The following is a 22,350-nucleotide window of genomic DNA, read 5'->3' on the forward strand; positions in this document are numbered from 1 at the left end:
ATCGTTTTTCCACTCCACACCACCCTGGGTTAGACAATGGCAATATGCAAATCAGCACTGACCCTGTGCCCCATGGGAACAGTCCAGTCCGAACTACAAAAGCCATGTCCTTCCCAAAACGGAAACAAGCATCCGAGGACCGGCCCGGTTTCGAGGTAACACCTCTCATCAGCCCGGCTAGCTTGATTCCAGTGGTGTGGAGTGCCTGGGACTCACGTCTGAGCATCCCCAGTACACTTAGAGCGGTAATTGCAAACACAACAGTGATGGACAGAATGTGGATCAATGTCACACATTCACCCCAGTCCAAAGATCTGGGCCCAAATCCATCGTTTTTCCACTCCACACCACCCTGGGTTAGACAATGGCAATATGCAAATCAGCGCTGACCCTGTGCCCCATGGGAACAGTCCAGTCCGAACTACAAAAGCCATGTCCTTCCCAGAACGGAAACAAGCATCCGAGGACCGGCCCGGTTTCGAGGTAACACCTCTCATCAGCCCGGCTAGCTTGATTCCAGTGGTGTGGAGTGCCTGGGACTCACGTCTGAGCATCCCCAGTACACTTAGAGCGGTAATTGCAAACACAACAGTGATGGACAGAATGTGGATCAATGTCACACATTCACCCCAGTCCAAAGATCTGGGCCCAAATCCATCGTTTTTCCACTCCACACCACCCTGGGTTAGACAATGGCAATATGCAAATCAGCGCTGACCCTGTGCCCCATGGGAACAGTCCAGTCCGAACTACAAAAGCCATGTCCTTCCCAGAACGGAAACAAGCATCCGAGGACCGGCCCGGTTTCGAGGTAACACCTCTCATCAGCCCGGCTAGCTTGATTCCAGTGGTGTGGAGTGCCTGGGACTCACGTCTGAGCATCCCCAGTACACTTAGAGCGGTAATTGCAAACACAACAGTGATGGACAGAATGTGGATCAATGTCACACATTCACCCCAGTCCAAAGATCTGGGCCCAAATCCATCGTTTTTCCACTCCACACCACCCTGGGTTAGACAATGGCAATATGCAAATCAGCGCTGACCCTGTGCCCTATGGGAACAGTCCAGTCTGAACTACAAAAGCCATGTCCTTCCCAGAACGGAAACAAGCATCCGAGGACAGGCCCGGTTTCGAGGTAACACCACTCATCAGCCCGGCTAGCTTGATTCCAGTGGTGTGGAGTGCCTGGGACTCACGTCTGAGCATCCCCAGTACACTTAGAGCGGTAATTGCAAACACAACAGTGATGGACAGAATGTGGATCAATGTCACACATTCACCCCAGTCCAAAGATCTGGGCCCAAATCCATCGTTTTTCCACTCCACACCACCCTGGGTTAGACAATGGCAATATGCAAATCAGCGCTGACCCTGTGCCCCATGGGAACAGTCCAGTCCGAACTACAAAAGCCATGTCCTTCCCAGAACGGAAACAAGCATCCGAGGACCGGCCCGGTTTCGAGGTAACACCTCTCATTAGCCCGGCTAGCTTGATTCCAGTGGTGTGGAGTGCCTGGGACTCACGTCTGAGCATCCCCAGTACACTTAGAGCGGTAATTGCAAACACAACAGTGATGGACAGAATGTGGATCAATGTCACACATTCACCCCAGTCCAAAGATCTGGGCCCAAATCCATCGTTTTTCCACTCCACACCACCCTGGGTTAGACAATGGCAATATGCAAATCAGCGCTGACCCTGTGCCCCATGGGAACAGTCCAGTCCGAACTACAAAAGCCATGTCCTTCCCAGAACGGAAACAAGCATCCGAGGACCGGCCCGGTTTCGAGGTAACACCTCTCATCAGCCCGGCTAGCTTGATTCCAGTGGTGTGGAGTGCCTGGGACTCACGTTTGAGCATCCCCAGTACACTTAGAGCGGTAATTGCAAACACAACAGTGATGGACAGAATGTGGATCAATGTCACACATTCACCCCAGTCCAAAGATCTGGGCCCAAATCCATCGTTTTTCCACTCCACACCACCCTGGGTTAGACAATGGCAATATGCAAATCAGCGCTGACCCTGTGCCCCATGGGAACAGTCCAGTCCGAACTACAAAAGCCATGTCCTTCCCAGAACGGAAACAAGCATCCGAGGACCGGCCCGGTTTCGAGGTAACACCTCTCATCAGCCCGGCTAGCTTGATTCCAGTGGTGTGGAGTGCCTGGGACTCACGTCTGAGCATCCCCAGTACACTTAGAGCGGTAATTGCAAACACAACAGTGATGGACAGAATGTGGATAAATGTCACACATTCACCCCAGTCCAAAGATCTGGGCCCAAATCCATTGTTTTTCCACTCCACACCACCCTGGGTTAGACAATGGCAATATGCAAATCAGCGCTGACCCTGTGCCCCATGGGAACAGTCCAGTCCGAACTACAAAAGCCATGTCCTTCCCAGAACGGAAACAAGCATCCGAGGACCGGCCCGGTTTCGAGGTAACACCTCTCATCAGCCCGGCTAGCTTGATTCCAGTGGTGTGGAGTGCCTGGGACTCACGTCTGAGCATCCCTAGTACACTTAGAGCGGTAATTGCAAACACAACAGTGATGGACAGAATGTGGATCAATGTCACACATTCACCCCAGTCCAAAGATCTGGGCCCAAATCCATCGTTTTTCCACTCCACACCACCCTGGGTTAGACAATGGCAATATGCAAATCAGCGCTGACCCTGTGCCCCATGGGAACAGTCCAGTCCGAACTACAAAAGCCATGTCCTTCCCAGAACGGAAACAAGCATCCGAGGACCGGCCCGGTTTCGAGGTAACCCCTCTCATCAGCCCGGCTAGCTTGATTCCAGCGGTGTGGAGTGCCTGGGACTCACGTCTGAGCATCCCCAGTACACTTAGAGCGGTAATTGCAAACACAACAGTGATGGACAGAATGTGGATCAATGTCACACATTCACCCCAGTCCAAAGATCTGGGCCCAAATCCATCGTTTTTCCACTCCACACCACCCTGGGTTAGACAATGGCAATATGCAAATCAGCGCTGACCCTGTGCCCCATGGGAACAGTCCAGTCCAAACTACAAAAGCCATGTCCTTCCCAGAACGGAAACAAGCATCCGAGGACCGGCCCGGTTTCGAGGTAACACCTCTCATCAGCCCGGCTAGCTTGATTCCAGTGGTGTGGAGTGCCTGGGACTCACGTCTGAGCATCCCCAGTACACTTAGAGCGGTAATTGCAAACACAACAGTGATGGACAGAATGTGGATCAATGTCACACATTCACCCTAGTCCAAAGATCTGGGCCCAAATCCATCGTTTTTCCACTCCACACCACCCTGGGTTAGACAATGGCAATATGCAAATCAGCGCTGACCCTGTGCCCCATGGGAACAGTCCAGTCCGAACTACAAAAGCCATGTCCTTCCCAGAACGGAAACAAGCATCCGAGGACCGGCCCGGTTTCGAGGTAACACCTCTCATCAGCCCGGCTAGCTTGATTCCAGTGGTGTGGAGTGCCTGGGACTCACGTCTGAGCATCCCCAGTACACTTAGAGCGGTAATTGCAAACACAACAGTGATGGACAGAATGTGGATCAATGTCACACATTCACCCCAGTCCAAAGATCTGGGCCCAAATCCATCGTTTTTCCACTCCACACCACCCTGGGTTAGACAATGGCAATATGCAAATCAGCGCTGACCCTGTGCCCCATGGGAACAGTCCAGTCCGAACTACAAAAGCCATGTCCTTCCCAGAACGGAAACAAGCATCCGAGGACCGGCCCGGTTTCGAGGTAACACCTCTCATCAGCCCGGCTAGCTTGATTCCAGTGGTGTGGAGTGCCTGGGACTCACGTCTGAGCATCCCCAGTACACTTAGAGCGGTAATTGCAAACACAACAGTGATGGACAGAATGTGGATCAATGTCACACATTCACCCCAGTCCAAAGATCTGGGCCCAAATCCATCGTTTTTTCCACTCCACACCACCCTGGGTTAGACAATGGCAATATGCAAATCAGCGCTGACCCTGTGCCCCATGGGAACAGTCCAGTCCGAACTACAAAAGCCATGTCCTTCCCAGAACGGAAACAAGCATCCGAGGACCGGCCCGGTTTCGAGGTAACACCTCTCATCAGCCCGGCTAGCTTGATTCCAGTGGTGTGGAGTGCCTGGGACTCATGTCTGAGCATCCCCAGTACACTTAGAGCGGTAATTGCAAACACAACAGTGATGGACAGAATGTGGATCAATGTCACACATTCACCCCAGTCCAAAGATCTGGGCCCAAATCCATCGTTTTTCCACTCCACTCCACCCTGGGTTAGACAATGGCAATATGCAAATCAGCGCTGACCCTGTGCCCCATGGGAACAGTCCAGTCCGAACTACAAAAGCCATGTCCTTCCCAGAACGGAAACAAGCATCCGAGGACCGGCCCGGTTTCGAGGTAACACCTCTCATCAGCCCGGCTAGCTTGATTCCAGTGGTGTGGAGTGCCTGGGACTCACGTCTGAGCATCCCCAGTACACTTAGAGCGGTAATTGCAAACACAACAGTGATGGACAGAATGTGGATCAATGTCACACATTCACCCCAGTCCAAAGATCTGGGCCCAAATCCATCGTTTTTCCACTCCACACCACCCTGGGTTAGACAATGAATGGCAATATGCAAATCAGCGCTGACCCTGTGCCCCATAGGAACAGTCCAGTCCGAACTACAAAAGCCATGTCCTTCCCAGAACGGAAACAAGCATCCGAGGACCGGCCCGGTTTCGAGGTAACACCTCTCATCAGCCCGGCTAGCTTGATTCCAGTGGTGTGGAGTGCCTGGGACTCACGTCTGAGCATCCCCAGTACACTTAGAGCGGTAATTGCAAACACAACAGTGATGGACAGAATGTGGATCAATGTCACACATTCACCCCAGTCCAAAGATCTGGGCCCAAATCCATCGTTTTTCCACTCCACACCACCCTGGGTTAGACAATGGCAATATGCAAATCAGCGCTGACCCTGTGCCCCATGGGAACAGTCCAGTCCGAACTACAAAAGCCATGTCCTTCCCAGAACGGAAACAAGCATCCGAGGACCGGCCCGGTTTCGAGGTAACACCTCTCATCAGCCCGGCTAGCTTGATTCCAGTGGTGTGGAGTGCCTGGAACTCACGTCTGAGCATCCCCAGTTCACTTAGAGCGGTAATTGCAAACACAACAGTGATGGACAGAATGTGGATAAATGTCACACATTCACCCCAGTCCAAAGATCTGGGCCCAAATCCATCGTTTTTCCACTCCACACCACCCTGGGTTAGACAATGGCAATATGCAAATCAGCGCTGACCCTGTGCCCCATGGGAACAGTCCAGTCCGAACTACAAAAGCCATGTCCTTCCCAGAACGGAAACAAGCATCCGAGGACCGGCCCGGTTTCGAGGTAACACCTCTCATCAGCCCGGCTAGCTTGATTCCAGTGGTGTGGAGTGCCTGGGACTCACGTCTGAGCATCCCCAGTACACTTAGAGCGGTAATTGCAAACACAACAGTGATGGACAGAATGTGGATCAATGTCACACATTCACCCCAGTCCAAAGATCTGGGCCCAAATCCATCGTTTTTCCACTCCACACCACCCTGGGTTAGACAATGGCAATATGCAAATCAGCGCTGACCCTGTGCCCTATGGGAACAGTCCAGTCCGAACTACAAAAGCCATGTCCTTCCCAGAACGGAAACAAGCATCCGAGGACCGGCCCGGTTTCGAGGTAACACCTATCATCAGCCCGGCTAGCTTGATTCCAGTGGTGTGGAGTGCCTGGGACTCACGTCTGAGCATCCCCAGTACACTTAGAGCGGTAATAGCAAACACAACAGTGATGGACAGAATGTGGATCAATGTCACACATTCACCCCAGTCCAAAGATCTGGGCCCAAATCCATCGTTTTTCCACTCCACACCACCCTGCGTTAGACAATGGCAATATGCAAATCAGCGCTGACCCTGTGCCCCATGCGAACAGTCCAGTCCGAACTACAAAAGCCATGTCCTTCCCAGAACGGAAACAAGCATCCGAGGACCGGCCCGGTTTCGAGGTAACACCTCTCATCAGCCCGGCTAGCTTGATTCTAGTGGTGAGGAGTGCCTGGGACTCACGTCTGAGCATCCCCAGTACACTTAGAGCGGTAATTGCAAACACAACAGTGATGGACAGAATGTGGATCAATGTCACACATTCACCCAGGTCCAAAGATCTGGGCCCAAATCCATCGTTTTTCCACTCCACACCACCCTGGGTTAGACAATGGCAATATGCAAATCAGCGCTGACCCTGTGCCCCATGGGAACAGTCCAGTCCGAACTACAAAAGCCATGTCCTTCCCAGAACGGAAACAAGCATCCGAGGACCGGCCCGGTTTCGAGGTAACACCTCTCATCAGCCCGGCTAGCTTGATTCCAGTGGTGTGGAGTGCCTGGGACTCACGTCTGAGCATCCCCAGTACACTTAGAGCGGTAATTGCAAACACAACAGTGATGGACAGAATGTGGATCAATGTCACACATTCACCCCAGTCCAAAGATCTGGGCCCAAATCCATCGTTTTTCCACTCCACACCACCCTGGGTTAGACAATGGCAATATGCAAATCAGCGCTGACCCTGTGCCCCATGGGAACAGTCCAGTCCGAACTACAAAAGCCATGTCCTTCCCAGAACGGAAACAAGCATCCGAGGACCGGCCCGGTTTCGAGGTAACACCTCTCATCAGCCCGGCTAGCTTGATTCCAGTGGTGTGGAGTGCCTGGGACTCACGTCTGAGCATCCCCAGTACACTTAGAGCGGTAATTGCAAACACAACAGTGATGGACAGAATGTGGATCAATGTCACACATTCACCCCAGTCCAAAGATCTGGGCCCAAATCCATCGTTTTTCCACTCCACACCACCCTGGGTTAGACAATGGCAATATGCAAATCAGCGCTGACCCTGTGCCCCATGGGAACAGTCCAGTCCGAACTACAAAAGCCATGTCCTTCCCAGAACGGAAACAAGCATCCGAGGACCGGCCCGGTTTCGAGGTAACACCTCTTATCAGCCCGGCTAGCTTGATTCCAGTGGTGTGGAGTGCCTGGGACTCACGTCTGAGCATCCCCAGTACACTTAGAGCGGTAATTGCAAACACAACAGTGATGGACAGAATGTGGATCAATGTCACACATTCACCCCAGTCCAAAGATCTGGGCCCAAATCCATCGTTTTTCCACTCCACACCACCCTGGGTTAGACAATGGCAATATGCAAATCAGCGCTGACCCTGTGCCCCATGGGAACAGTCCAGTCCGAACTACAAAAGCCATGTCTTTCCCAGAACGGAAACAAGCATCCGAGGACCGGCCCGGTTTCGAGGTAACACCTCTCATCAGCCCGGCTAGCTTGATTCCAGTGGTGTGGAGTGCCTGGGACTCACGTCTGAGCATCCCCAGTACACTTAGAGCGGTAATTGCAAACACAACAGTGATGGACAGAATGTGGATCAATGTCACACATTCACCCCAGTCCAAAGATCTGGGCCCAAATCCATCGTTTTTCCACTCCACACCACCCTGGGTTAGACAATGGCAATATGCAAATCAGCGCTGACCCTGTGCCCCATGGGAACAGTCCAGTCCGAACTACAAAAGCCATGTCCTTCCCAGAACGGAAACAAGCATCCGAGGACCGGCCCGGTTTCGAGGTAACACCTCTCATCAGCCCGGCTAGCTTGATTCCAGTGGTGTGGAGTGCCTGGGACTCACGTCTGAGCATCCCCAGTACACTTAGAGCGGTAATTGCAAACACAACAGTGATGGACAGAATGTGGATCAATGTCACACATTCACCCCAGTCCAAAGATCTGGGCCCAAATCCATTGTTTTTCCACTCCACACCACCCTGGGTTAGACAATGGCAATATGCAAATCAGCGCTGACCCTGTGCCCCATGGGAACAGTCCAGTCCGAACTACAAAAGCCATGTCCTTCCCAGAACGGAAACAAGCATCCGAGGACCGGCCCGGTTTCGAGGTAACACCTCTCATCAGCCCGGCTAGCTTGATTCCAGTGGTGTGGAGTGCCTGGGACTCACGTCTGAGCATCCCCAGTACACTTAGAGCGGTAATTGCAAACACAACAGTGATGGACAGAATGTGGATCAATGTCACACATTCACCCCAGTCCAAAGATCTGGGCCCAAATCCATCGTTTTTCCACTCCACACCACCCTGGGTTAGACAATGGCAATATGCAAATCAGCGCTGACCCTGTGCCCTATGGGAACAGTCCAGTCCGAACTACAAAAGCCATGTCCTTCCCAGAACGGAAACAAGCATCCGAGGACAGGCCCGGTTTCGAGGTAACACCACTCATCAGCCCGGCTAGCTTGATTCCAGTGGTGTGGAGTGCCTGGGACTCACGTCTGAGCATCCCCAGTACACTTAGAGCGGTAATTGCAAACACAACAGTGATGGACAGAATGTGGATCAATGTCACACATTCACCCCAGTCCAAAGATCTGGGCCCAAATCCATCGTTTTTCCACTCCACACCACCCTGGGTTAGACAATGGCAATATGCAAATCAGCGCTGACCCTGTGCCCCATGGGAACAGTCCAGTCCGAACTACAAAAGCCATGTCCTTCCCAGAACGGAAACAAGCATCCGAGGACCGGCCCGGTTTCGAGGTAACACCTCTCATCAGCCCGGCTAGCTTGATTCCAGTGGTGTGGAGTGCCTGGGACTCACGTCTGAGCATCCCCAGTACACTTAGAGCGGTAATTGCAAACACAACAGTGATGGACAGAATGTGGATCAATGTCACACATTCACCCCAGTCCAAAGATCTGGGCCCAAATCCATCGTTTTTCCACTCCACACCACCCTGGGTTAGACAATGGCAATATGCAAATCAGCGCTGACCCTGTGCCCCATGGGAACAGTCCAGTCCGAACTACAAAAGCCATGTCCTTCCCAGAACGGAAACAAGCATCCGAGGACCGGCCCGGTTTCGAGGTAACACCTCTCATCAGCCCGGCTAGCTTGATTCCAGTGGTGTGGAGTGCCTGGGACTCACGTCTGAGCATCCCCAGTACACTTAGAGCGGTAATTGCAAACACAACAGTGATGGACAGAATGTGGACCAATGTCACACATTCACCCCAGTCCAAAGATCTGGGCCCAAATCCATCGTTTTTCCACTCCACACCACCCAGGGTTAGACAATGGCAATATGCAAATCAGCGCTGACCCTGTGCCCCATGGGAACAGTCCAGTCCGAACTACAAAAGCCATGTCCTTCCCAGAACGGAAACAAGCATCCGAGGACCGGCCCGGTTTCGAGGTAACACCTCTCATCAGCCCGGCTAGCTTGATTCCAGTGGTGTGGAGTGCCTGGGACTCACGTCTGAGCATCCCCAGTACACTTAGAGCGGTAATTGCAAACACAACAGTGATGGACAGAATGTGGATAAATGTCACACATTCACCCCAGTCCAAAGATCTGGGCCCAAATCCATCGTTTTTCCACTCCACACCACCCTGGGTTAGACAATGGCAATATGCAAATCAGCGCTGACCCTGTGCCCCATGGGAACAGTCCAGTCCGAACTACAAAAGCCATGTCCTTCCCAGAACGGAAACAAGCATCCGAGGACCGGCCCGGTTTCGAGGTAACACCTCTCATCAGCCCGGCTAGCTTGATTCCAGTGGTGTGGAGTGACTGGGACTCACGTCTGAGCATCCCCAGTACACTTAGAGCGGTAATTGCAAACACAACAGTGATGGACAGAATGTGGATCAATGTCACACATTCACTCCAGTCCAAAGATCTGGGCCCAAATCCATCGTTTTTCCACTCCACACCACCCTGGGTTAGACAATGGCAATATGCAAATCAGCGCTGACCCTGTGCCCCATGGGAACAGTCCAGTCCGAACTACAAAAGCCATGTCCTTCCCAGAACGGAAACAAGCATCCGAGGACCGGCCCGGTTTCGAGGTAACCCCTCTCATCAGCCCGGCTAGCTTGATTCCAGTGGTGTGGAGTGCCTGGGACTCACGTCTGAGCATCCCCAGTACACTTAGAGCGGTAATTGCAAACACAACAGTGATGGACAGAATGTGGATCAATGTCACACATTCACCCCAGTCCAAAGATCTGGGCCCAAATCCATCGTTTTTCCACTCCACACCACCCTGGGTTAGACAATGGCAATATGCAAATCAGCGCTGACCCTGTGCCCCATGGGAACAGTCCAGTCCGAACTACAAAAGCCATGTCCTTCCCAGAACGGAAACAAGCATCCGAGGACCGGCCCGGTTTCGAGGTAACACCTCTCATCAGCCCGGCTAGCTTGATTCCAGTGGTGTGGAGTGCCTGGGACTCACGTCTGAGCATCCCCAGTACACTTAGAGCGGTAATAGCAAACACAACAGTGATGGACAGAATGTGGATCAATGTCACACATTCACCCCAGTCCAAAGATCTGAGCCCAAATCCATCGTTTTTCCACTCCACACCACCCTGGGTTAGACAATGGCAATATGCAAATCAGCGCTGACCCTGTGCCCCATGGGAACAGTCCAGTCCGAACTACAAAAGCCATGTCCTTCCCAGAACGGAAACAAGCATCCGAGGACCGGCCCGGTTTCGAGGTAACACCTCTCATCAGCCCGGCTAGCTTGATTCCAGTGGTGTGGAGTGCCTGGGACTCACGTCTGAGCATCCCCAGTACACTTAGAGCGGTAATTGCAAACACAACAGTGATGGACAGAATGTGGATCAATGTCACACATTCACCCCAGTCCAAAGATCTGGGCCCAAATCCATCGTTTTTCCACTCCACACCACCCTGGGTTAGACAATGGCAATATGCAAATCAGCGCTGACCCTGTGCCCCATGGGAACAGTCCAGTCCGAACTACAAAAGCCATGTCCTTCCCAGAACGGAAACAAGCATCCGAGGACCGGCCCGGTTTCGAGGTAACACCTCTCATCAGCCCGGCTAGCTTGATTCCAGTGGTGTGGAGTGCCTGGGACTCACGTCTGAGCATCCCCAGTACACTTAGAGCGGTAATTGCAAACACAACAGTGATGGACAGAATGTGGATCAATGTCACACATTCACCCCAGTCCAAAGATCTGGGCCCAAATCCATCGTTTTTCCACTCCACACCACCCTGGGTTAGACAATGAATGGCAATATGCAAATCAGCGCTGACCCTGTGCCCCATAGGAACAGTCCAGTCCGAACTACAAAAGCCATGTCCTTCCCAGAACGGAAACAAGCATCCGAGGACCGGCCCGGTTTCGAGGTAACACCTCTCATCAGCCCGGCTAGCTTGATTCCAGTGGTGTGGAGTGCCTGGGACTCACGTCTGAGCATCCCCAGTACACTTAGAGCGGTAATTGCAAACACAACAGTGATGGACAGAATGTGGATCAATGTCACACATTCACCCCAGTCCAAAGATCTGGGCCCAAATCCATCGTTTTTCCACTCCACACCACCCTGGGTTAGACAATGGCAATATGCAAATCAGCGCTGACCCTGTGCCCCATGGGAACAGTCCAGTCCGAACTACAAAAGCCATGTCCTTCCCAGAACGGAAACAAGCATCCGAGGACCGGCCCGGTTTCGAGGTAACACCTCTCATCAGCCCGGCTAGCTTGATTCCAGTGGTGTGGAGTGCCTGGAACTCACGTCTGAGCATCCCCAGTTCACTTAGAGCGGTAATTGCAAACACAACAGTGATGGACAGAATGTGGATAAATGTCACACATTCACCCCAGTCCAAAGATCTGGGCCCAAATCCATCGTTTTTCCACTCCACACCACCCTGGGTTAGACAATGGCAATATGCAAATCAGCGCTGACCCTGTGCCCCATGGGAACAGTCCAGTCCGAACTACAAAAGCCATGTCCTTCCCAGAACGGAAACAAGCATCCGAGGACCGGCCCGGTTTCGAGGTAACACCTCTCATCAGCCCGGCTAGCTTGATTCCAGTGGTGTGGAGTGCCTGGGACTCACGTCTGAGCATCCCCAGTACACTTAGAGCGGTAATTGCAAACACAACAGTGATGGACAGAATGTGGATCAATGTCACACATTCACCCCAGTCCAAAGATCTGGGCCCAAATCCATCGTTTTTCCACTCCACACCACCCTGGGTTAGACAATGGCAATATGCAAATCAGCGCTGACCCTGTGCCCTATGGGAACAGTCCAGTCCGAACTACAAAAGCCATGTCCTTCCCAGAACGGAAACAAGCATCCGAGGACCGGCCCGGTTTCGAGGTAACACCTATCATCAGCCCGGCTAGCTTGATTCCAGTGGTGTGGAGTGCCTGGGACTCACGTCTGAGCATCCCCAGTACACTTAGAGCGGTAATAGCAAACACAACAGTGATGGACAGAATGTGGATCAATGTCACACATTCACCCCAGTCCAAAGATCTGGGCCCAAATCCATCGTTTTTCCACTCCACACCACCCTGCGTTAGACAATGGCAATATGCAAATCAGCGCTGACCCTGTGCCCCATGCGAACAGTCCAGTCCGAACTACAAAAGCCATGTCCTTCCCAGAACGGAAACAAGCATCCGAGGACCGGCCCGGTTTCGAGGTAACACCTCTCATCAGCCCGGCTAGCTTGATTCTAGTGGTGAGGAGTGCCTGGGACTCACGTCTGAGCATCCCCAGTACACTTAGAGCGGTAATTGCAAACACAACAGTGATGGACAGAATGTGGATCAATGTCACACATTCACCCAGGTCCAAAGATCTGGGCCCAAATCCATCGTTTTTCCACTCCACACCACCCTGGGTTAGACAATGGCAATATGCAAATCAGCGCTGACCCTGTGCCCCATGGGAACAGTCCAGTCCGAACTACAAAAGCCATGTCCTTCCCAGAACGGAAACAAGCATCCGAGGACCGGCCCGGTTTCGAGGTAACACCTCTCATCAGCCCGGCTAGCTTGATTCCAGTGGTGTGGAGTGCCTGGGACTCACGTCTGAGCATCCCCAGTACACTTAGAGCGGTAATTGCAAACACAACAGTGATGGACAGAATGTGGATCAATGTCACACATTCACCCCAGTCCAAAGATCTGGGCCCAAATCCATCGTTTTTCCACTCCACACCACCCTGGGTTAGACAATGGCAATATGCAAATCAGCGCTGACCCTGTGCCCCATGGGAACAGTCCAGTCCGAACTACAAAAGCCATGTCCTTCCCAGAACGGAAACAAGCATCCGAGGACCGGCCCGGTTTCGAGGTAACACCTCTCATCAGCCCGGCTAGCTTGATTCCAGTGGTGTGGAGTGCCTGGGACTCACGTCTGAGCATCCCCAGTACACTTAGAGCGGTAATTGCAAACACAACAGTGATGGACAGAATGTGGATCAATGTCACACATTCACCCCAGTCCAAAGATCTGGGCCCAAATCCATCGTTTTTCCACTCCACACCACCCTGGGTTAGACAATGGCAATATGCAAATCAGCGCTGACCCTGTGCCCCATGGGAACAGTCCAGTCCGAACTACAAAAGCCATGTCCTTCCCAGAACGGAAACAAGCATCCGAGGACCGGCCCGGTTTCGAGGTAACACCTCTTATCAGCCCGGCTAGCTTGATTCCAGTGGTGTGGAGTGCCTGGGACTCACGTCTGAGCATCCCCAGTACACTTAGAGCGGTAATTGCAAACACAACAGTGATGGACAGAATGTGGATCAATGTCACACATTCACCCCAGTCCAAAGATCTGGGCCCAAATCCATCGTTTTTCCACTCCACACCACCCTGGGTTAGACAATGGCAATATGCAAATCAGCGCTGACCCTGTGCCCCATGGGAACAGTCCAGTCCGAACTACAAAAGCCATGTCTTTCCCAGAACGGAAACAAGCATCCGAGGACCGGCCCGGTTTCGAGGTAACACCTCTCATCAGCCCGGCTAGCTTGATTCCAGTGGTGTGGAGTGCCTGGGACTCACGTCTGAGCATCCCCAGTACACTTAGAGCGGTAATTGCAAACACAACAGTGATGGACAGAATGTGGATCAATGTCACACATTCACCCCAGTCCAAAGATCTGGGCCCAAATCCATCGTTTTTCCACTCCACACCACCCTGGGTTAGACAATGGCAATATGCAAATCAGCGCTGACCCTGTGCCCCATGGGAACAGTCCAGTCCGAACTACAAAAGCCATGTCCTTCCCAGAACGGAAACAAGCATCCGAGGACCGGCCCGGTTTCGAGGTAACACCTCTCATCAGCCCGGCTAGCTTGATTCCAGTGGTGTGGAGTGCCTGGGACTCACGTCTGAGCATCCCCAGTACACTTAGAGCGGTAATTGCAAACACAACAGTGATGGACAGAATGTGGATCAATGTCACACATTCACCCCAGTCCAAAGATCTGGGCCCAAATCCATTGTTTTTCCACTCCACACCACCCTGGGTTAGACAATGGCAATATGCAAATCAGCGCTAACCCTGTGCCCCATGGGAACAGTCCAGTCCGAACTACAAAAGCCATGTCCTTCCCAGAACGGAAACAAGCATCCGAGGACCGGCCCGGTTTCGAGGTAACACCTCTCATCAGCCCGGCTAGCTTGATTCCAGTGGTGTGGAGTGCCTGGGACTCACGTCTGAGCATCCCCAGTACACTTAGAGCGGTAATTGCAAACACAACAGTGATGGACAGAATGTGGATCAATGTCACACATTCACCCCAGTCCAAAGATCTGGGCCCAAATCCATCGTTTTTCCACTCCACACCACCCTGGGTTAGACAATGGCAATATGCAAATCAGCGCTGACCCTGTGCCCTATGGGAACAGTCCAGTCCGAACTACAAAAGCCATGTCCTTCCCAGAACGGAAACAAGCATCCGAGGACAGGCCCGGTTTCGAGGTAACACCACTCATCAGCCCGGCTAGCTTGATTCCAGTGGTGTGGAGTGCCTGGGACTCACGTCTGAGCATCCCCAGTACACTTAGAGCGGTAATTGCAAACACAACAGTGATGGACAGAATGTGGATCAATGTCACACATTCACCCCAGTCCAAAGATCTGGGCCCAAATCCATCGTTTTTCCACTCCACACCACCCTGGGTTAGACAATGGCAATATGCAAATCAGCGCTGACCCTGTGCCCCATGGGAACAGTCCAGTCCGAACTACAAAAGCCATGTCCTTCCCAGAACGGAAACAAGCATCCGAGGACCGGCCCGGTTTCGAGGTAACACCTCTCATCAGCCCGGCTAGCTTGATTCCAGTGGTGTGGAGTGCCTGGGACTCACGTCTGAGCATCCCCAGTACACTTAGAGCGGTAATTGCAAACACAACAGTGATGGACAGAATGTGGATCAATGTCACACATTCACCCCAGTCCAAAGATCTGGGCCCAAATCCATCGTTTTTCCACTCCACACCACCCTGGGTTAGACAATGGCAATATGCAAATCAGCGCTGACCCTGTGCCCCATGGGAACAGTCCAGTCCGAACTACAAAAGCCATGTCCTTCCCAGAACGGAAACAAGCATCCGAGGACCGGCCCGGTTTCGAGGTAACACCTCTCATCAGCCCGGCTAGCTTGATTCCAGTGGTGTGGAGTGCCTGGGACTCACGTCTGAGCATCCCCAGTACACTTAGAGCGGTAATTGCAAACACAACAGTGATGGACAGAATGTGGACCAATGTCACACATTCACCCCAGTCCAAAGATCTGGGCCCAAATCCATCGTTTTTCCACTCCACACCACCCAGGGTTAGACAATGGCAATATGCAAATCAGCGCTGACCCTGTGCCCCATGGGAACAGTCCAGTCCGAACTACAAAAGCCATGTCCTTCCCAGAACGGAAACAAGCATCCGAGGACCGGCCCGGTTTCGAGGTAACACCTCTCATCAGCCCGGCTAGCTTGATTCCAGTGGTGTGGAGTGCCTGGGACTCACGTCTGAGCATCCCCAGTACACTTAGAGCGGTAATTGCAAACACAACAGTGATGGACAGAATGTGGATAAATGTCACACATTCACCCCAGTCCAAAGATCTGGGCCCAAATCCATCGTTTTTCCACTCCACACCACCCTGGGTTAGACAATGGCAATATGCAAATCAGCGCTGACCCTGTGCCCCATGGGAACAGTCCAGTCCGAACTACAAAAGCCATGTCCTTCCCAGAACGGAAACAAGCATCCGAGGACCGGCCCGGTTTCGAGGTAACACCTCTCATCAGCCCGGCTAGCTTGATTCCAGTGGTGTGGAGTGACTGGGACTCACGTCTGAGCATCCCCAGTACACTTAGAGCGGTAATTGCAAACACAACAGTGATGGACAGAATGTGGATCAATGTCACACATTCACTCCAGTCCAAAGACCTGGGCCCAAATCCATCGTTTTTCCACTCCACACCACCCTGGGTTAGACAATGGCAATATGCAAATCAGCGCTGACCCTGTGCCCCATGGGAACAGTCCAGTCCGAACTACAAAAGCCATGTCCTTCCCAGAACGGAAACAAGCATCCGAGGACCGGCCCGGTTTCGAGGTAACCCCTCTCATCAGCCCGGCTAGCTTGATTCCAGTGGTGTGGAGTGCCTGGGACTCACGTCTGAGCATCCCCAGTACACTTAGAGCGGTAATTGCAAACACAACAGTGATGGACAGAATGTGGATCAATGTCACACATTCACCCCAGTCCAAAGATCTGGGCCCAAATCCATCGTTTTTCCACTCCACACCACCCTGGGTTAGACAATGGCAATATGCAAATCAGCGCTGACCCTGTGCCCCATGGGAACAGTCCAGTCCGAACTACAAAAGCCATGTCCTTCCCAGAACGGAAACAAGCATCCGAGGACCGGCCCGGTTTCGAGGTAACACCTCTCATCAGCCCGGCTAGCTTGATTCCAGTGGTGTGGAGTGCCTGGGACTCACGTCTGAGCATCCCCAGTACACTTAGAGCGGTAATAGCAAACACAACAGTGATGGACAGAATGTGGATCAATGTCACACATTCACCCCAGTCCAAAGATCTGGGCCCAAATCCATCGTTTTTCCACTCCACACCACCCTGGGTTAGACAATGGCAATATGCAAATCAGCGCTGACCCTGTGCCCCATGGGAACAGTCCAGTCCGAACTACAAAAGCCATGTCCTTCCCAGAACGGAAACAAGCATCCGAGGACCGGCCCGGTTTCGAGGTAACACCTCTCATCAGCCCGGCTAGCTTGATTCCAGTGGTGTGGAGTGCCTGGGACTCACGTCTGAGCATCCCCAGTACACTTAGAGCGGTAATTGCAAACACAACAGTGATGGACAGAATGTGGATCAATGTCACACATTCACCCCAGTCCAAAGATCTGGGCCCAAATCCATCGTTTTTCCACTCCACACCACCCTGGGTTAGACAATGGCAATATGCAAATCAGCGCTGACCCTGTGCCCCATGGGAACAGTCCAGTCCGAACTACAAAAGCCATGTCCTTCCCAGAACGGAAACAAGCATCCGAGGACCGGCCCGGTTTCGAGGTAACACCTCTCATCAGCCCGGCTAGCTTGATTCCAATGGTGTGGAGTGCCTGGGACTCACGTCTGAGCATCCCCAGTACACTTAGAGCGGTAATTGCAAACACAACAGTGATGGACAGAATGTGGATCAATGTCACACATTCACCCCAGTCCAAAGATCTGGGCCCAAATCCATCGTTTTTCCACTCCACACCACCCTGGGTTAGACAATGGCAATATACAAATCAGCGCTGACCCTGTGCCCCATGGGAACAGTCCAGTCCGAACTACAAAAGCCATGTCCTTCCCAGAACGGAAACAAGCATCCGAGGACCGGCCCGGTTTCGAGGTAACACCTCTCATCAGCCCGGCTAGCTTGATTCCAGTGGTGTGGAGTGCCTGGGACTCACGTCTGAGCATCCCCAGTACACTTAGAGCGGTAATTGCAAACACAACAGCGATGGACAGAATGTGGATCAATGTCACACATTCACCCCAGTCCAAAGATCTGGGCCCAAATCCATCGTTTTTCCACTCCACACCACCCTGGGTTAGACAATGGCAATATGCAAATCAGCGCTGACCCTGTGCCCCATGGGAACAGTCCAGTCCGAACTACAAAAGCCATGTCCTTCCCAGAACGGAAACAAGCATCCGAGGACCGGCCCGGTTTCGAGGTAACACCTCTCATCAGCCCGGCTAGCTTGATTCCAATGGTGTGGAGTGCCTGGGACTCACGTCTGAGCATCCCCAGTACACTTAGAGCGGTAATTGCAAACACAACAGTGATGGACAGAATGTGGATCAATGTCACACATTCACCCCAGTCCAAAGATCTGGGCCCAAATCCATCGTTTTTCCACTCCACACCACCCTGGGTTAGACAATGGCAATATACAAATCAGCGCTGACCCTGTGCCCCATGGGAACAGTCCAGTCCGAACTACAAAAGCCATGTCCTTCCCAGAACGGAAACAAGCATCCGAGGACCGGCCCGGTTTCGAGGTAACACCTCTCATCAGCCCGGCTAGCTTGATTCCAGTGGTGTGGAGTGCCTGGGACTCACGTCTGAGCATCCCCAGTACACTTAGAGCGGTAATTGCAAACACAACAGCGATGGACAGAATGTGGATCAATGTCACACATTCACCCCAGTCCAAAGATCTGGGCCCAAATCCATCGTTTTTCCACTCCACACCACCCTGGGTTAGACAATGGCAATATGCAAATCAGCGCTGACCCTGTGCCCCATGGGAACAGTCCAGTCCGAACTACAAAAGCCATGTCCTTCCCAGAACGGAAACAAACATCCGAGGACCGGCCCGGTTTCGAGGTAACACCTCTCATCAGCCCGGCTAGCTTGATTCCAGTGGTGTGGAGTGCCTGGGACTCACGTCTGAGCATCCCCAGTACACTTAGAGCGGTAATTGCAAACACAACAGTGATGGACAGAATGTGGATAAATGTCACACATTCACCCCAGTCCAAAGATCTGGGCCCAAATCCATCGTTTTTCCACTCCACACCACCCTGGGTTAGACAATGGCAATATGCAAATCAGCGCTGACCCTGTGCCCCATGGGAACAGTCCAGTCCGAACTACAAAAGCCATGTCCTTCCCAGAACGGAAACAAGCATCCGAGGACCGGCCCGGTTTCGAGGTAACACCTCTCATCAGCCCGGCTAGCTTGATTCCAGTGGTGTGGAGTGCCTGGGACTCACGTCTGAGCATCCCCAGTACACTTAGAGCGGTAATTGCAAACACAACAGTGATGGACAGAATGTGGATAAATGTCACACATTCACCCCAGTCCAAAGATCTGGGCCCAAATCCATCGTTTTTCCACTCCACACCACCCTGGGTTAGACAATGGCAATATGCAAATCAGCGCTGACCCTGTGCCCCATGGGAACAGTCCAGTCCGAACTACAAAAGCCATGTCCTTCCCAGAACGGAAACAAGCATCCGAGGACCGGCCCGGTTTCGAGGTAACACCTCTCATCAGCCCGGCTAGCTTGATTCCAGTGGTGTGGAGTGCCTGGGACTCACGTCTGAGCATCCCCAGTACACTTAGAGCGGTAATTGCAAACACAACAGTGATGGACAGAATGTGGATAAATGTCACACATTCACCCCAGTCCAAAGATCTGGGCCCAAATCCATCGTTTTTCCACTCCACACCACCCTGGGTTAGACAATGGCAATATGCAAATCAGCGCTGACCCTGTGCCCCATGGGAACAGTCCAGGCAGAACTACAAAAGCCATGTCCTTCCCAGAACGGAAACAAGCATCCGAGGACCGGCCCGGTTTCGAGGTAACACCTCTCATCAGCCCGGCTAGCTTGATTCCAGTGGTGTGGAGTGCCTGGGACTCACGTCTGAGCATCCCCAGTACACTTAGAGCGGTAATTGCAAACACAACAGTGATGGACAGAATGTGGATCAATGTCACACATTCACCCCAGTCCAAAGATCTGGGCCCAAATCCATCGTTTTTCCACTCCACACCACCCTGGGTTAGACAATGGCAATATGCAAATCAGCGCTGACCCTGTGCCCCATGGGAACAGTCCAGTCCGAACTACAAAAGCCATGTCCTTCCCAGAACGGAAACAAGCATCCGAGGACCGGCCCGGTTTCGAGGTAACACCTCTCATCAGCCCGGCTAGCTTGATTCCAGTGGTGTGGAGTACCTGGGACTCACGTCTGAGCATCCCCAGTACACTTAGAGCGGTAATTGCAAACACAACAGTGATGGACAGAATGTGGATCAATGTCACACATTCACCCCAGTCCAAAGATCTGGGCCCAAATCCATCGTTTTTCCACTCCACACCACCCTGGGTTAGACAATGGCAATATGCAAATCAGCGCTGACCCTGTGCCCCATGGGAACAGTCCAGTCCGAACTACAAAAGCCATGTCCTTCCCAGAACGGAAACAAGCATCCGAGGACCGGCCCGGTTTCGAGGTAACACCTCTCATCAGCCCGGCTAGCTTGATTCCAGTGGTGTGGAGTACCTGGGACTCACGTCTGAGCATCCCCAGTACACTTAGAGCGGTAATAGCAAACACAACAGTGATGGACAGAATGTGGATCAATGTCACACATTCACCCCAGTCCAAAGATCTGGGCCCAAATCCATCGTTTTTCCACTCCACACCACCCTGGGTTAGACAATGGCAATATGCAAATCAGCGCTGACCCTGTGCCCCATGGGAACAGTCCAGTCCGAACTACAAAAGCCATGTCCTTCCCAGAACGGAAACAAGCATCCGAGGACCGGCCCGGTTTTGAGGTAACACCTCTCATCAGCCCGGCTAGCTTGATTCCAGTGGTGTGGAGTGCCTGGGACTCACGTCTGAGCATCCCCAGTACACTTAGAGCGGTAATTGCAAACACAACAGTGATGGACAGAATGTGGATCAATGTCACACATTCACCCAGGTCCAAAGATCTGGGCCTAAATCCATCGTTTTTCCACTCCACACCACCCTGGGTTAGACAATGGCAATATGCAAATCAGCGCTGACCCTGTGCCCCATGGGAACAGTCCAGTCCGAACTACAAAAGCCATGTCCTTCCCAGAACGGAAACAAACATCCGAGGACCGGCCCGGTTTCGAGGTAACACCTCTCATCAGCCCGGCTAGCTTGATTCCAGTGGTGTGGAGTGCCTGGGACTCACGTCTGAGCATCCCCAGTACACTTAGAGCGGTAATTGCAAACACAACAGTGATGGACAGAATGTGGATAAATGTCACACATTCACCCCAGTCCAAAGATCTGGGCCCAAATCCATCGTTTTTCCACTCCACACCACCCTGGGTTAGACAATGGCAATATGCAAATCAGCGCTGACCCTGTGCCCCATGGGAACAGTCCAGTCCGAACTACAAAAGCCATGTCCTTCCCAGAACGGAAACAAGCATCCGAGGACCGGCCCGGTTTCGAGGTAACACCTCTCATCAGCCCGGCTAGCTTGATTCCAGTGGTGTGGAGTGCCTGGGACTCACGTCTGAGCATCCCCAGTACACTTAGAGCGGTAATTGCAAACACAACAGTGATGGACAGAATGTGGATCAATGTCACACATTCACCCCAGTCCAAAGATCTGGGCCCAAATCCATCGTTTTTCCACTCCACACCACCCTGGGTTAGACAATGGCAATATGCAAATCAGCGCTGACCCTGTGCCCCATGGGAACAGTCCAGTCCGAACTACAAAAGCCATGTCCTTCCCAGAACGGAAACAAGCATCCGAGGACCGGCCCGGTTTCGAGGTAACACCTCTCATCAGCCCGGCTAGCTTGATTCCAGTGGTGTGGAGTGCCTGGGACTCACGTCTGAGCATCCCCAGTACACTTAGAGCGGTAATTGCAAACACAACAGTGATGGACAGAATGTGGATAAATGTCACACATTCACCCCAGTCCAAAGATCTGGGCCCAAATCCATCGTTTTTCCACTCCACACCACCCTGGGTTAGACAATGGCAATATGCAAATCAGCGCTGACCCTGTGCCCCATGGGAACAGTCCAGGCAGAACTACAAAAGCCATGTCCTTCCCAGAACGGAAACAAGCATCCGAGGACCGGCCCGGTTTCGAGGTAACACCTCTCATCAGCCCGGCTAGCTTGATTCCAGTGGTGTGGAGTGCCTGGGACTCACGTCTGAGCATCCCCAGTACACTTAGAGCGGTAATTGCAAACACAACAGTGATGGACAGAATGTGGATCAATGTCACACATTCACCCCAGTCCAAAGATCTGGGCCCAAATCCATCGTTTTTCCACTCCACACCACCCTGGGTTAGACAA

The sequence above is a fragment of the Lissotriton helveticus genome, chromosome 4_1 (genome assembly GCF_964261635.1).
Source record: "Lissotriton helveticus chromosome 4_1, aLisHel1.1, whole genome shotgun sequence".
Taxonomy (NCBI): Eukaryota; Metazoa; Chordata; class Amphibia; order Caudata; family Salamandridae; genus Lissotriton; species Lissotriton helveticus.